The sequence below is a fragment of the Ambystoma mexicanum genome, chromosome 2q (genome assembly GCF_040938575.1).
Source record: "Ambystoma mexicanum isolate Mex_15411 chromosome 2q, UKY_AmexF1_1, whole genome shotgun sequence".
NCBI lineage: Eukaryota > Metazoa > Chordata > Amphibia > Caudata > Ambystomatidae > Ambystoma > Ambystoma mexicanum.
In genome coordinates, this window is record NC_090924.1 from 44,031,134 (window position 1) to 44,048,397 (window position 17,264).

Genomic DNA, 17,264 nt, shown 5'->3' on the forward strand with positions numbered 1-17,264 from the left:
GAGGCCATCTTTTCAGGGAACACCGGAAGCAAATTAGATATGCAGCAATGTTCACACACCGCTGTAGTTGGGGTGCAACTTCCTGGGTGTAGAATGGGACAGGCAGAGAGTGCTGAACAGGGCCTTTGGCAGCTACACAAATGTAAGAGTAAGCAGAGTTCTGGCTGCAGGGGCTGAGCTGGTCAAGATTCTATTGTGTTTGGCACCTTTATTCTGAATTGTTGCTCAGATTAGACATTACTCATACTCTATCCTGTAGGATACTTCATGCAGGGGCCTCTCTGTTGGCTCCAACCACGTGTAACCACCAGCCCATAACACCAAGACCAAAGCAAATGCAATACTATAGCTTTATAGACCTGCAGCGAGGGCCGTACCGGGTCTTATGGGTCCTGAAGACCGAGTTAATGGCCCAAGCGAAGCAAGGGCCTTTAACGAGGTCTGAGGTAATGCTTCATTAAGTTGCTAAACCTACAGGAAGAGCACTTTTTGGGTATCTTATAACTTTTCTCCCCTGGACGAATCCTCACCTAAAAATGTATATGGTCCACTCTGATTTTTTTTGCAAAGTTTGGTGAGGTTTGGTCAAGGGGGGCAAAGTGATGGGGGGGTCCCAACATTTCTTTTTTTCATATAGACTGAATGGAGAAAACATTTTGCGTACGCCTACAGCCCAACCTGATGGATGGATTTTCACCAAATTTGCGGCAGGAGCGGCAGCTTGGTCCCAAAAGTGTGCTTTTGTAGATTTATTTTTTAAAACGACCAAAAAGTGGGACTAAAAAAACAAGCGATATCTATGTCCGCTCCTCAGACACACTACCCTGTTCGATCCACGTACAGGACACCGATTGGATAATCGGTTTACGTCATGCGTGCGGGCATACAACATGTTCGCTGATTGGTTGAGGTGAAGCGTGAGGTGAGTCACATTCTTTCGATGCACCCGCCATGTTGGAATCGCTGCATGGAAGTGAGCATAAATCAAATTTTGAGGAGTGTGTTGGTGTGTAGGAGTGGCTGGAGAGGGTGGGGGAGTGAGAGATAGGTCTGTGGACATACTAAATACTGGGTGCACTAGTGTTTATTTTACTTTATTATGATGTTGGTTTTGGGTTGTTAGTAGAGCATTGGGTGAAGAGGGTATGTATTGAAGAGTTTCTGCATTGGTTGTAATTATTATTTTAGAATGTTAATTGAAGTGGATAGGTTTTAGGTGGATGTGTTATGTTTTTGGGTTGTGGTCATTTGGTAGGTGTTTGTTTTGCTATGTGTGTGTTATGCTATGGTGGTTGTGGACAGGGCCTAGAGTCTTGGGTGCCTTCGGCAAAGCCCCCAAGACTCTAGGCCCTGGCCACAACCACCGCAGCATAACACAACAATGCTACCAAACATTTTGACTGTGGTATGTGGGCTGCTTAGGGGATGTGTTTTCAAAAATGTGAGTACTGCTTGGCAGTAGTGTAATAGTGTTTATAGGATAGTGAGATGATGTGTGTTAGTTTGTTTTTTGGATTGTGTTCAGAATGTTGGTATTGAAGACTGTAGGCATTTTAGGTTGTATTTATTGGTGAGGTCTTTGTTTGCATGGTTGTGTTATGTTGCAGTGTTTGTGAGTCTAATTATTATATATTTACTGTTTCCTTTGTTGAGGCTGTATGTTGAGTGTTGGCCAGGCCATGCAGTCAAGATTGTAGTGTTTGACAACAAGCACTGGAGCATAAGATACCCATGACAGCAAACATTTTGGATTGTGGTCTAGGGTCAGGTGTTTGCTTGAATTGGTGTGTTATGCTGTGTTGTTTGTGAGTCCAATCATTATATACTTACTGTTTCACTTTTTGTGGTTGTATGCTGTTTTTTCATGACATGGGTAGTTGGAGCAGATATTGTTTTTCAATCACTGTGAGAAAAGAAAAAACACATGTTAGTGTAGGTATTTTATAATGAGTATTGCATTGCATAGTAGACATTTCTGTATTTTGTCGACCCTCATAGTTAGTACTTTAGAAGTACTATAGTTCAAACCAGTGTACTGTGCAATTTGCTCAGTTCCTGTGTTTCTTCATTAAATCATTGGGTCTGTGGGAAAAAATCCATGCTGGATTAAAAAAAAACTTTCTAAGTTGTAGTACAATATATGTATTTAATTGATTTCAGTAGGAGGAATTGAATAGGTGTATGGTTTTTGATTTGGAAGTGGCGGTAGTATTGTTGCAATTAGATAGCAGTTGGTGTATTCTATTTGTTTATTTCTTTTTCTGTTTTAGTGGTATTCATCTATCTGTTGGCTTGTTGCAGATTTTTGGGGCAGTTTGATACCTGTTGGCGTAGTCCAACTGTTTATTTCTTGTTTTATTTTAGTGGTAATCATTTATCTGTTAGCTTGTTGCAGATTTTTGGGGCAGTTTGATACCTGTTGGCGTAGTCCAACTGTTTATTTCTTGTTTCATTTTAGTGGTATTCATTTATCTGTTTGCTTGTTGCAGAATCTTAGGGCAGTTAGATACCTGTTGGAGTATTCTAACTGTGTATTTCTTGTTTCATTTCAGTGGTATTCATTTATCTGTTTGCTTGTCGAATAATCTTGGGGCAGTTTGATACCTGTTGGCGTATTCTAACTGTGCATAGTTTTGAAGTTGAAGTTTTGTTTATGCTCATACATAGATTGGTTATTATATTTTGGTTTTAAGAATATTAAGAAAGTGTTTACAAGATTTTCAGGTAATCTCTGTTTTAGAGTAATGGTAGTATAATTACATTTGAACCATCCACAATTATTTTTTATATATGCAGTGTAGTGACCTGTATGGTGTAAATATAAGGTACCTGGTGGGGTCCTGATACTGATATGTATTTTATTCAATTGTGTTAGAGCAGATTTTTGCCCGTGTATTACGCAACAAACATCTGCCACATCACTGAGGCCCATGCACGGCGGGTAGGACACACGTCTGTTTATTGCGTCCTTTGTGCATTTACATACCTCATTTTTACTCCACGAATGGATGCGATGCATCACGCGTGTAATAGGTCTTGGTACTGCATTAGTTACCCCTGTGGATTGTACCAACACGTCTAATCAATCAGATGATTTCCATACTGTGACGTGTTTCCCCAGCTATTTCTCATTCATAGACTAACACTACATATCCCATCACCACCTGGGTTCAGAGTAGTCTTCGTTCACCCATGGCGGCCGCTTTCACTTTCCTTTCGCGGCTCACTGCCTATTGGGTGACCCTCCACAATGATGTGGAACTCAGCGATTGGTCCTATCGTACCACTCCCAACAGGACCTCTCATTCCCATTGGTTCCCGAGGCAAACAGAGTTCTGCTCATCTAGGCAAGCTCCTGCGAACCATACAGCAACCAGTCGATGCTGCAGATCCCCCGGTGACACATGCACCCGTGTGATCGCGGTGAGCTTTTTTAGGACCATTATGCTACTGTTTCTTCATGCATTTATTCCACTCAATTTGGCCTTATTTTACAGCTAGGCACGACGATTTCCTTAGTTTGGCACTCGTGCACTCCATAGTTGGGTACTCTGGCACTGACCATATTGACCACACAGACTCCCTAAGGAGACAGCGACACGGAAACAAACCACTCGGCCACTACCTTGTTTCGATCCACATGGCACGCACGACCATTCTATTGACTCTATCCACCGCCACACAAAGACATTCCGGCTCAGTAGCGAGTCACGCCACAGAACTTATGCTGCACCCCTACTGCACTGGACCTCACAAAATTGGTCCAATATCCTTTCCAGATCGAGATAGGTCCACTGTGTAGGTACCTGAGATTGCACATCCAATCGGCACCATTATGTCACAGGTAGCCTCCACCAGCACCTAGCCTCTACCCCCCGGATCAGGCTAGACACCAACCGATCAACCACTGAGTTTATTTGTTGTACGGGCTAATTCACCCTTTCAAGGGCCCTCCCATCCAACAACAGAGACCAATTAGGGTCACTGCACCCCCAGCTGAGTTATTCGTATTATGTTGGACCGCCCTTTTCCATAGATTAGGGACCTATTCAGGCCCTTACAAATCCACTGTAACCTGAGACGCCAACAGCCATCAGGAACCAACGCCCTATACTGTGTGCATTTTTTGCAACTACAATCCAGCAATCAATCAAGGATTGGCCCACGTACAACATCACCACTGCTATCACAGCAGCAGGTAAACTGCACATTGATACACCAAGTGATGTATCCTCACGGCATCATTTAGCCATTATTCAATAATCCATGAATTACTGAACCACCCCGAGATCCTCACAAGCCTTATCTCTTCTACAGATTTTACGGACAGCACCACAACTGGTGTCAATCCTGAAGAAGGCCATTATCCAGACAGGCTACAATACAGCCCTCCATGGCCGAAACACACCTGTGTCGATCCCCCGTGACACAACTGCAAAACCCCTGTTTGTGTATTTTATGTAGATATCGTTGTGTACACCCTGTGTTAACTACGCCACGGACCATCCTCTGTCCTGGGTGCACTTTTGTTGAAACTGTAGGTCTATCCGACTGTCATATGTGTCTGTGCCCTTAGGTGGAGCTTGTACCTCAACATCATAGAGGTTGATGCACACTTGGTATTTCCACTGTATAGAATCATACCTGTCCGTTGTCATTCACTTTCGTGCTTATCGAAAGTTTTCTAAACTAATTAAAAACAATTGGTGTTCTTGAAATAAATTCATATGTTCAGAACCACACATTGCTTGTAGGATCTCTCATCCTAATTTTTTTGATATTTGTATATGTGAACTGTATGATTTGGCTCCTGCATGGTAGATTATACCTATTGTGAAGGTGATACTTGACCATGTGTGAATCCAGTCAGCTTACAGTTGTTTTTGGTACCATCTGCATTGTAACGTAAAATCATTACTATTACGTATTTACTATGTGTCTGTATTTGTAAGGTGGAGCGAATATATGAATTGCAGGTAGTACATATTCTGCTATGGTTTGCATTTTGTACAAGTTGCTGAAATGGAATGGATTCAGAGTTAGGTATGGATACATATACGAAGCGTTCATTAGGAACTTCTTGTGCGACATGGCTACAAAGAGTGCATGTATGTTTCCACATGTATGAAATCTGGAAGATTACATTTATAGTAATGTTTTTGTTTTCTAGTACTCATATTAAGTACATTAGACATTCCTGTGGATCTTCTTGTGTGTTTATAGTAAATTTGGCTATTCCAGCACAGTAGCCCAATTCCTGCCTTATTCAAGAAACAATGTAAGTGTTGTCAGGATTGTTGGTTGCATTTCTATGAAGGACTAACATTTGCAAACACAATTGGTCTGTTCCGCGTAAGTAAATGTTGCCAATAATTGGTGGCAATTGGAATAGAATATTGATTGCTTCATTTGCGTAGAAATGTACACAAGTTGTATTGGAAAATTTGAATGGACCTGACAGTTCTGTGGCCAAGTCATTTGATTGGAGTGCGCGTTGTTTCTTTGAAGAGGTAGTTGACTTTGTGCAGTACATTCTTCTTTGGTTGTGGTTCTTGATGAAGTAGTAACTTCTTTTAATTTCTTTGGAGGAATTGCTGTGAGATCTTGCATAATTTGAGGGTAAAGTAGTTTTCTTTTACAAAGTTTTGCTTTTTGCGGAACAGGATAGGTTTTTAGATGGGGATGTACAGTGAACGTAGTCTATTGTATTATAGAATGCAAGGAATATCAGCATTTACTTTACTTGCATCAAAGTTGATTAGAAATAGTCCGTCAAGTGTACGTAAGCATGGTAGTGCTACATAGCTCATGCCTTCTTTAAAGACTGCGCTGGAATATCCATCAATGCTTTATCTAGGGTAAGACCTTGTGATTTGTGACTGGTGACTGCTTATTCTAGAGTTAGAGAAAATTGTTCTCTGCGTATATACATGTCTTTGAAAAGAAGGAAGCGGGCTGTTGTGCACCCTAACCTTTTAACTTCTGATAGTTTGTCAAAGAGAATATTGAAAAACTGAATGTTGTCACGTGGGTATGTTTGAAAGCCAGCACTGTACCAAATGCTCCATCAACTAGTCCTTGGTCCATGTCAAGGTTACGTTTAAGCATTACCCTACTTTAAAATTGTTTGTCTATTGTGCATTCATGTGACAGTGTGGTGCTTTGTGGCTTTCGAAAGTATCCACTGTCTGTTCCAGCTGGGCCCATTCAAGCTTGTCTCGTGTATGTGTTTGCAGCTTGGGGTCCTTACTCACATATCATTTTGAGGAGTGGGCACAGCTGTATAGTATCAAATTGTTACTCAATTTTGTTTATGCGTGTTGGAGCATACCTTGAGGCCTTGGCACAAGGTAAAATCTTAGACAAAAATAAGAATCAGAACCTAATCTGATCCTAGGTATGCTCACTCCCAGCTCTCCAACTTGGAGTTGCTTGAATATTAAGGCCCTCATTACGACCCTGGCGTTGGACCATGGTGCTAATAGCAGCATGGTCTATGCCGGTAACTTACCGACTCCGCCATGGCGGAATGGGGAATTACCGCCCCATTCTGAGGTTGGCGGACGGTAATTCCCCATGCTGCCATGGCCCTTCCCCATTCCCATTTTTGCCCCATAGGGCTCAATGGAAATGGGGAAGGCGCTAAGTACGGTGCCGCAAATTACGGCACCGTACTTAGCACCAAGGTCCCTTTGCGGGTTGGTTTTTAACGCCTGCAAAAAGCAGGCGTTAAAGTCTCCAACCCGCAAAGGGACCTCGTAATCAGGCGCTAAGGGATTACCAGTATGTGTACCCTTACCGGTACCGGTAATGCCTTAGCGCCAGGGTCGTAATGAGGCCCTAAGTCTATGTTGTGATATTCACACCATTACTCTGAAAATAAATTCACAGCACGCTTAAAATCATGAAGAATGTATTGTCTTTGTTTGTATTTGTGAGGCTTAAGCTTTCCTCATTCATATAGTGCCAATAGCATGTTTTGCCAATGCATTTCGGACTGCCGTCCGTCTTCAGGGCATTAGAGCACTGTATTTTTAATATTTTCACCAAACAGAGATATAAAACGTCTAACATCCACCATCAAAAATTACCACATAGTTCCCAAAGTAAATTGCAATCCAAAAACGTAAATAACATTAGCCGATGTTCAATCATTATGAGTTTGGCGGCAGCCATGGAGCTATTAGCTCCATGGCTGCCGCCAAACTGGGCTCCTTTACTGAGTTCCCAGAATGGAGAATTACCATGCCATTCCGAGTACGGAGGGCCCGGTAATTCCTCCCTCTGGGACCCTCGGCCCGGACCTTCCCCATTCCCATCTGAGCCCCCATAGGGCTCAATGGGAATGGGAGAGGGAGCTAACAACGGGCCGATTACGAGCGGCCCGTTGTTTGCTCCCTCTTCCCCTCGCAGGACCCGGTAATGACGCCTGGTTTTGCCAGGCGTCCTTACCGGGTCCCGTGAGGAGACCTCGTAATTTTACGGGACGGGTTTAACGAGTCCGCCACCATTAGCAGAGCCTGTTAACGCATTCCGTGAACCTTGTAATGAGGCCCCATGTGTTAAGAAACACACATGATAGAATGGGCCTTGGGTGAGCTGCTAGATGCGTGTGGCGAGGTGCGACTTCAGTACCAGTCATTTTCTGTCAACCGCGGATTCCTATAGGTAGCGTTCGTGGCAATTTGCATATGCTAATGATATGCAGTGGACTCGAGTTTGTGCGTCGTTGGGTGCCCCCCTTGCGCTGTATCAGTTTGTGGCTAGGAACGCTACTGCACTAATAACTTAGCTTCTATGATGCAGGGTGAACTCCAGGATATGGGCGACGCCCCCTGTGTATGTCCCTGACAACTTGGAAAGCTTCTTGGCATTTGCTCCTCAGCGCGGCTTAGCTGTACTGTGAGCATCTTCCCCAATGCCTGGATAAGCTCCTCAGCACTGGCGCTACTTAGCTTGCATGTGTGAGGGCCCTAGAGGAATGTCGGCTGGGGCATAGCCCCTCATGCTGCTCACCTTGCTCGGAGCTCCTGGAAACATGCCTGCTCCTTGTGAAGATTGTGGGCAATTTTCCTGTTTGGCAACTACCAGGCGGGACCCAAGGCAGCAGATAGCGCTACTGCCACTACATTGCTCACAACTAAAGAGTTGTATACGACTTATATCGGTTTACATCATGAAATATAACTATCACCCCCAACATATTCCGATTTCAGTAATATTCTCTTGAGGTTAGGAACAATTGTGAAATGAATAATTCTGATCTGTGGACATTGGTGCACATAGGAAATGAACAGCAATATAGGTACACTAGCTATTTTTCATTTTAAATAGAAGAATACATTAGCTCAATGTCATCCATACACACAGTAGAGCCATGTTATGCAGAATCACTTTATTATATCACAGGATCACATAAAGATGGTTTTATTCTCGATGTATTACGAGAAACTGAAAGTAACTTTGCCCGCTACATATACGCATGCGCGAGCATCCTAGCAACAGAAGTAAACAGACTTGTAAACCGGCGTTCGATGCAGATGCTGGTTTGCTCACACTACTGAATCACCGCGACACACGAAGGGCGAGAGGGTTAAGTTCTATGAGCGAACAGAGATAATGGAGCTCATTTAGAACATACGCTCCAGTTAGAATAGACCAATTTATACTTTAACACATTATAGTAACATTAGTATGTTTAATATACAGGCAGTCATGGTGACTACAGCAGTTTGAGCGTTTACGTTGGATTAACACGGAGGACATGATTATTTCCCATTATAATACATGTACACATATTGTATGAAAGTTGATAAACTCACATCATGTTTTACAGCAAACACAAAGCTAATGTATTCTTCATTTATTATTTCCTATTTTTGTTTGCGGATCTTTCTTCACATGATTGGGCATTTTGGATATCAAACTTTAACACATTATAGTAACATTAGTATGTTTAATATACAGGCGGTCATGGTGACTACAGCAGTTTGAGCGTTTACGCTGGATTAACACGGAGGACATGATTATTTCCCATTATAATACATGTACACATATTGTATGAAAGTTGATAAACTCACATCATGTTTTACAGCAAACACGAAGCTAATGTATTCTTCATTTATTATTTCCTATTTTTGTTTGCGGATCTTTCTTTACATGATTGGGCATTTTGGATATCAAACAACATGGTATGTTTTTGAATATATTCTGAATGTTAATTTGATTTAAATGATTGTTTTCTCCTCACGGGACCCGGTAAGGACACCTGGCAAAACCAGGCATCATTACCGGGTCCTGCGAGGGGAAGAGGGAGCAAACAACGGGACGCTCGTAATCGGCCCGTTGTAAGCTCCCTCTCCTATTCCCATTGAGCCCTATGGGGGCTCAGATGGGAATGGGAAAGGTCCGGGCCCAGGGTCCCAGAGGGAGGAATTACCGGGCCCTCCGTACTCAGAATGGCATGGTAATTCCCCATTCTGGGAACCCAGTAAAGGAGCCCAGTTTGGCGGCAGCCATAGAGCTAATAGCTCCATGGCTACCGCCAAACTCATAATGAGGCCCATGGTCTTCCATTTATCACGGGGCCACGTGCGGCTGCCTTACCGCATTAACAGTGTATGAACCATCACGGGGACAAGCAAAAGTATACGAAGAAAGCAGCAGACAAGAGTGCTTGTTTGCTGAGGAGTCACAAAGTTCGAGGCATGAATAGCGTTAAGTGTGTGTGGTGAAAACACACACAGAATAGTAACTCACACTCTCTTTGCAGCATTGAACTGCTCCTCTTACTGGACCTGAGAGTCCTCAGGCAGGAGGCCAGCACTCACACCAGAGATAAGTCTCTCTTTGGCTTTCCTTTGAGCCATTTTGTACAATGTGCATGAAGTACATGGTTTCTCTGATTAAGTATGTGTAACTGTCATGAATTGCATTTTGTATTTTCACTACTTTCCCTTGCCCATCCACCTCCACTGTCCTGACCCTCTTTTTGGTTATCGTAAATACTGATGCCTATCCAACCAACGGATCCCTAACCTTCTTTCCCCGCTGGGGTCTCGGAAGCCTGTGTAAGTTTTACCTTGCAGGCACCCAGACCGCGGAGGGGGTGGTTGGTTCATGCCACTCCTGCACCTGGAGACCGGAGCTGTGACACTACCCATCAGTTGTTGCATCCTCAATGATTGTTGTGTACTGAAATGGGTCTCCATCCTGTTGAACCATTGTTCAACTGTGCTACCTTGGTAGTTATTCTATCATTCTGATAGGACATGTGCTTGGCCATATTGAACGACTTCAAGTCATCTACTGGAGACTCTTCCAGGTTTTTTTTGTGGCTACAGGCTTTTTCCCAGCTTTGGCTCCTTGGAGTTCTCTGCGATTTGGTATTTTTACCAGTCAAGGTGGCCTCTGAGGGGGCTGGACCCTATTTACACGAAAGGTGCAACAAGGAAACCAAGGGGTAGGGGGATCCTGAAGCCAGGTAGACTAGAAGGAAGAAGCCAACGGACCCCAGACACAGTTCTTCTGGTGGTCATGGTGATGAGTAAATGAGGGAGGGTCTTTTGTTGTCGGACAGTACCCTTGGGCTACAGTGTTTGGGCACTCTCTGACATTGTCATTGTGGGGTATTATGTACATGATGTGCTCTGCTGGTCAATAGCTTTTCCTGTGTTGTGTTTACCTTTCAGGTGTCAAGTGATTGTTGTGGTTTAACATACTGGGTGTACACATGGCCACTGTTCACATGTGATGTGTACAAGACACTGAGGGTCACTTGATTTCACATGCATGTATTGAGTGCATGTCCCTACTGACACACACACTTACACAATGATCTACCACACATACAACCACCCTTCCATGCCGACACGTGCACACAGATTGCCTTCTCTGGCATGCTGTGTCCCTGCAGCGTATGATCACTTATGATTTGGGGATCATGTACATGCATCAATAGGTTATTTATGTTGCTTGTCTTTTTTATATGATGCGCATGGTGTATCCACAACACAATGGCTGCTCACTGTGCTGTGTGCTGAGCAGTGTGTTGCAGGAGACACACACAGCACACGGGTTAGGGATTTGCGGATTTGGCTTGGCCAATGTGCATGCCAACAGGCATTCTGTTTTTTGTTGATGGTACCACTGGTGGCATGCATTTGTGCATGACTTTGTGTGTGTGGGAGTTTGGTCAGTCATTTCATCTGATTCCATGTCAGGTGTGGTTGTGTGAGGCCTCTTTCCATTTATCACTACTCACTTTGTATCTAATTGGTGATGTGTTGTGCTTTTGGTTTGCTCTTTTGCTGTTGCATGCCATGTCATGGTGTGGCAGACAAGGGTGTTGTGGGTTGGGAGGGTTTGGGTGACATACCAGTGATGATCATGGCCTGTTTTGCAGGGGGGGGGTGATATACAACCTGCATGTGTTCCTTTTGATCACACAAGATTGGTTATGTTTAAGTAGCTAGGGATGCACACAATATAGCACTTCCGTGGCAACATTCTCAGGGTAGAAAGGTTGTGACAGTTGACGGTCTCTTTGTCATCATCGATTGTCACCTGGTATGTGCCAAGCCTGTGTGCACTCCGCAGGTGTGGGAATTTAGGTGAAAAATGTGGCCACATCTGGGTCCGGGCTGCCTCGCCATGCGCCCTTTCCTCTCCCATGGGCAGTGCCTGTGGTTGGGGATGTGGGGCAATACCATGTCCACCGGTATGCCCCACCATGTTGTAACATTGTGAAGGACACATGCTGCCACAATGATCCTGCACACTACTGGGGGTGCATATAGTAGCTGCCGCCAGAGCGGTAAAGGGAGTCGAAGCGTGACTATGCCCCTGGTTGCAATATGGGCAGCGTTGTATCTTACCTCGGGTGGTGTGGTGGGGTTCCATATTGGGGTCATCATGTGGTTGCTCAGAGGGTAGGCACTGTCCCCTGGGGAGGTGAGTATGGTTGTCATTAGTTGGGTTTGTGTATTTGTCTGTGTGTGACATGCATGCATGTGCACAGACATTTTTACTCACCAATGAGCCATGTGTCGCCATGCTTCCCAGCTTCCAGGTCCCGGCTCAGGGTGGTCATTCTATACATGAAACTGTCATGGGTAGACCCAGGATAGTTTGCATAGACAGAGGTGATGATTCCATGGGCATCACATACAACCTGTACGTTGATGGAATGCCATGGCTTGCAGTGTCGATAGATGTGCTCAGTGGCCCTAGGTGGACGTAGGGCCACATGGGTGCAATCTATGGCTCCAAGCACTTTGGGGAAATGTGCCACCCTGTAAATGTCTTGGACTACGGCCTGTCTTTCTGCGGGTGTTCTGGGCATATATATGTGCCTGTGGACTGAGGGTGCGCAGCCATGATTGCCAACACCTGGTGTAGGGAGTGTGACTGCGTGGCTTGTGAGACACCCCCAACTATGGCAGTTGTCTGCTGAAATGACCCAGTGGCCAAAAAATGTAGGACACTGAGCACCTTTTCCAAGGGGCTCAGTGCTTGGGAGCATAAGGTGGATGATGTGAGGTCATCCGGCATCCCAAACAGGCTGGTCCTGGGCAAAAAAATGCAGGGCCTGTCTATTCTCCTCCTCCTGCGGTGTCCCACGATCAGTGCTGCGAGAAATGGGACATTCATCGTAGCTGTATATACGTGTTTGTTGTTTGCACGCACTTTTATACTGCGTGGGGATGCTTCCGCCTGCCTTCTTGTGGCAGATGTGTTTACGCATGTGCGTGTCTTTTGGCGTGTGCGAATTTCGCGTATTCGAATCCATGAATACGTGTTGTTCGCACGTGTGTGGAAGTTCCGTCTATTTCCCCAGTTACACCTTCATTTTCACGCATTGTTCCCCATTCCACGTGTTCCGCCCCCTTTTTGGTGTGTTTGCTAAACATTGTGCGCACAGCGTTCATGGATATTGAAGTGATGTGTGCGCCCATGTGCGCCACCCACAGATTTCGCGCACATCCCGGGGAAAACAGACGCAAGGCCTTCCATGAATCGCACGTGTGTGCGTGCACTTGGTTTTTCACGCTTACGTCAGCTTGCGCCAGACATTTCGGTGAACATTTCTTCCATGAATCGGCCCCCAAGAGTTTTACAGCACAGTTTGTGCCCTAAGGTTTTAAAAATAGGTTCACCTTTCACTGGTGTTAATTGAAGAAGATCTCCGAAAACAATAATGTGTTTTCCTCCAAAGAGCTCTTCGTAGTCTGTTTTGAGGACCTCTTGTAATCTGAGGTGAATTAAAGCCAACATTAGGTTGGAGACCATGCTCACCTCATCTATTAGCAGCATTTTCATGTGTTTGAAAACTCTGCTGAGTTCTATTGCAGCTTCTGTAGAAAGTTTGTAATAGTCTAATTTGGTTTGTGTTCTACTGGAAGGGGTAGCAATCAGCGTAAAGTGACACCACCTATGTTGCAGGCAGCTAAACCTGTGGAGGCAGTTATAACAGCTGACAGTTTGTTGTTTGTCAGTTGTTGAAGGAACTTGCTGATGATTTTGAATAAGATTGTTTTTCCTGACTCACGTATAGCAGTATAGGTTTGTAGTCTTGGCAGGTACAGTTTTTACTTTCATGTTGCATACCATGTTCAATTTGTTTTGTTACTTCTTGGAAAATGCTACGCTGCTTATTGTTTAGTTGTGATGTCAGTAAAGCAAAGTCTTCTGTAGATTGCGCATACTGACACATGGTGTTTTCTACTTCTTTCATGGCTAATTCTGCCTCATTTGCTATTATTGGCTGTCCAAGTGGTTCTTGGCTTCCTTTTGCAGCAGGTTGACTACTGTCAGGAGTGTCCACATCTAGTTGTGCCTAGAGTTCTTCTTCATGTTGCTGTTTATTGTGCAACATTGTTTGGTACTATATGAGGTTTACGTCTGTTATAGTGCTTTTATTTGCTTTGAAAGCGTCTTCATAGGCGTCATAGGTATCTAGTAACTCTTTTTCTTTTCTCCATGGTTTAGAAAAATGTAGCAGGAACATGTAATGCAGTTATTTATGTTGAGGAGTTTTTAATGATAATTTGATATGATTAATTAAGCTGCGTTTGGTAAGTTTCACTAAGCTGCATTCACAATTTCATGTGTACGCACTAATTTTGCACGCAGAGAGTAATCGTCACTCTGTTTCCAGCTGCCAACATGAGTAACACGGAAGATCCATGAACTCCTGCTGAATAGCCATTTTACCTGTCTCCTACTTCCCTGAGCTGCCTCCTACGAGCAATCTAATGCTACCTGCCCACTGTGTGTGCCTGCAGCCTACTTGCCCTGCATTTTGAGTGCCTGCTGTCAAGCCATTGCTAGAGCTCCTGTCCTCGGCCCTGTGACCACCTCAGCTGATTCAGAAGACTCCCAATGTGCCAAAACATCACCACCGCTCCACAGCCCAGCCCCAGGACCACCTTGCCCACCCACACCTGTCTCAGGGGTTTCCTTGTCTGAGCAAACATCTCCAGAGGCAAGTGTCAACCCCATGGCAGCGAGGCAGAGGGCTCTCAACTTCACAGTCAAGGAAGTTGAAATCCTGGTGGAGCATGTACTGGGGCATTATGATGCCCTCTTTAACCCTGCAACGCAAGTCGACAAGGAAGGGCAGAAGGTGATCTGGGACCAGATCGTGGGTGCCATCAATGCGGAGGTGGTGGTACCCCATGACTTCCACCATGTGCACACACGCTGGGAGGACCTGAAGTCCAGGACCCACAACAAGGCCCAACACCTCCTCCAGGCTGGTGCCAACCAAGGGGGGCGCTGGGACCAGTTGAACACCACGGATGTGCGGGTCCTGGAGAGGTTTTACCCAGCGCTGCACACACAGTTCAGCGATTTGCAGTACTGTCGCCAGGTTAGTGTCCATGTTTGGCTGTCCTCCACTGTGCATGCGCATGTTGATGTATTGTGGGAGTGTGCACCTTGGCCTTACGGCAAGTACGGATGTCTGTGTGCATGTCCCAGACAGTACTGCACATGTGTTCAATGAAGCATGCGTGTTACTTTTGCAATGTGTGTTGTACTGCAGCATATTACGACGTGCACGTTGATTCTTACATGTGTCTGAGACGTGCCCGTGTGAGGGGAGTGACACATGGGTGTTGTCATCAACATCATGAAATGGCATGGTGTACAAGTGTATGTATCTGAGATGTGACTGTGTGATTGGCCATCACTCCTGGATGGATGTGACTGGTGCATTTCAATGTGTGCCCTACTCTTGCTGCCTGATTGATGTTGAGGGCACTCTGATTTGATAGCTCAGTGCACTGCTTCAGGACTGTCAAGTGATGTATGGGCATGACATGTGTATGTCCCATGACATATGTGTGTGTAGCATGCACAATTTGTCGGTGGTGACAGTGTCATTTACAAGGATGTAATTGTTGTGAAGGACAGACATGTATGTGCATGTACATTGCATGTACCTGTGTGTTGTGGAGGGTGATGATGGTTGTGACCTTTGGCGGTGTACTTCATGTGCATATGTTTTGTGCCAAACACACATAGGTACAGTACCATGATGTTTGTGTTCTATGTCTCCTTATCCATAGCAGCGTTGGAAGAAGAGGGCAGAAAAAGTGCTGTGGAGCAAGGCAGCAGGGATGCCTCCACCAAGCAGAGAGGCAAGGCCCAGTCATGCCCCCTGGCATCAACATCATCTGGGAGCGAGGAGACTGGTGCTGCGTCTCAAATATCGGCCACAGCTGCTAAGGGGAGGTCGAAGAGGGCGAAGGTGGACATGTACTCCTCGGTGACAGGTGAGCTCGCACAGGGGCAATCCACTGTGGAAGATGCTGGGGAGGCATCCAGGTTGGTGGGGGAGGAGGAGGCGGCCGTATCAGCCCAGTCCATGGTGCCCAGGCGGGGGTGATGAGGTGGTTATGACTGATACCGTCCATACTCAGGGGCAGGAGGCAGTGCAGGTCGCTGTGGAGGTGCCTGTGCCAAATCCTGCCCCTGGGCCAGCGCCTGCACCAGTATGCACCTGCCGGTATGTCCCAGGCCGTACCCATTTGCAGGTGTCGGATGTTTCCTCACAAACCGACACCCCAATGCCTGTGGATCTGGCCATTTGAGACAGAGTGGAACCCCTGCTAGCTGGTATCGCGAGGCGTACAGGTGCCATTCGTGATGATGCGCAGCCTTACAATCTTGGGCTTGCACCTCATCACAATGAGGTCTGACGTCTCATGAACTGTCTAGCAACGTTCCTGGTCTCGAATTGGCTGTGTGGGCTGGCCACATATGCAACCACCTTGTTGTCTTGCTCCTCTGTGCGGCAGTCGTCCTACTGTGTGCCTTCCGGCTTAGATATCACCAGGGGCTCTGTGTACCTGTCCCAACCATGTTGGACCATCTAGTGGAGATCACAGCCTTGCCTGAGTTGGGAGTCAACGTTGGATCTTCCGAGGTGGTCACCACGTCGACCTAAGCTACGACAGGAGCAATGGCAATGGAGGGAGAGCAGGCACTCAGGAGCAGGGCACATGGCAGCGTCCCCAGGTAATTTCATCAGAGCAGGCAATAAGGCAGCAGCAGGCTCTGAGTAGGAGGCTTCGTGACTCAGGGCATACCATGCAAAGGGGGCAGGTATATGGGTGTCTAGCAGGACACAAATGTAGACCTCCGGTTGAGGATGTCTTCCATGTGGGAACAATATGGGGAGCGAATCAGGGCAGAGAGGGAGCGGGCTCGGGAGGCAAGACTCACCATGACCAGGGCGCAGACTGCACTGCGTTGTACAAGGCGGCGTCACCTCATCCGCGAGGAAACTTGCAGGGACTGGGAGAAGAGGGCCATGCTGGTGGACCTGCAAGCCATCGAAGTGCAAACAGAGGCATGCATTGTGGAAGCGGACGCAGTGCTCGATGATGCCCTGGCCGGGACATTGAACGACATTGGTGAGGAGGAGTACTAGCTCGCTTCCTTTGTACATAGTTGTTTAGGTATAAGTTTCCATTGATTTTATTTATTATTTGGAGGTTTGGGACATTACTCCATATGTTTTGTACATAGTTCTTCTTGTGTGGGTTTCCTTTTAATGATTTTATTATTTGGAGTGAACTTTGTACGTTACTCCATGTTTATTGTGTAAACAGTTTTATTGGTCATTTTTGTTTGTGTTCACCATGCAGTAATGGTTATTTTTTTTTTATTTTTGATGGCATTGTGAATCATTTTTAAGGACATGGACATTTTTGCATTCTTATTTTTTTATGTACGTATTTTGAACTTTAACTTAC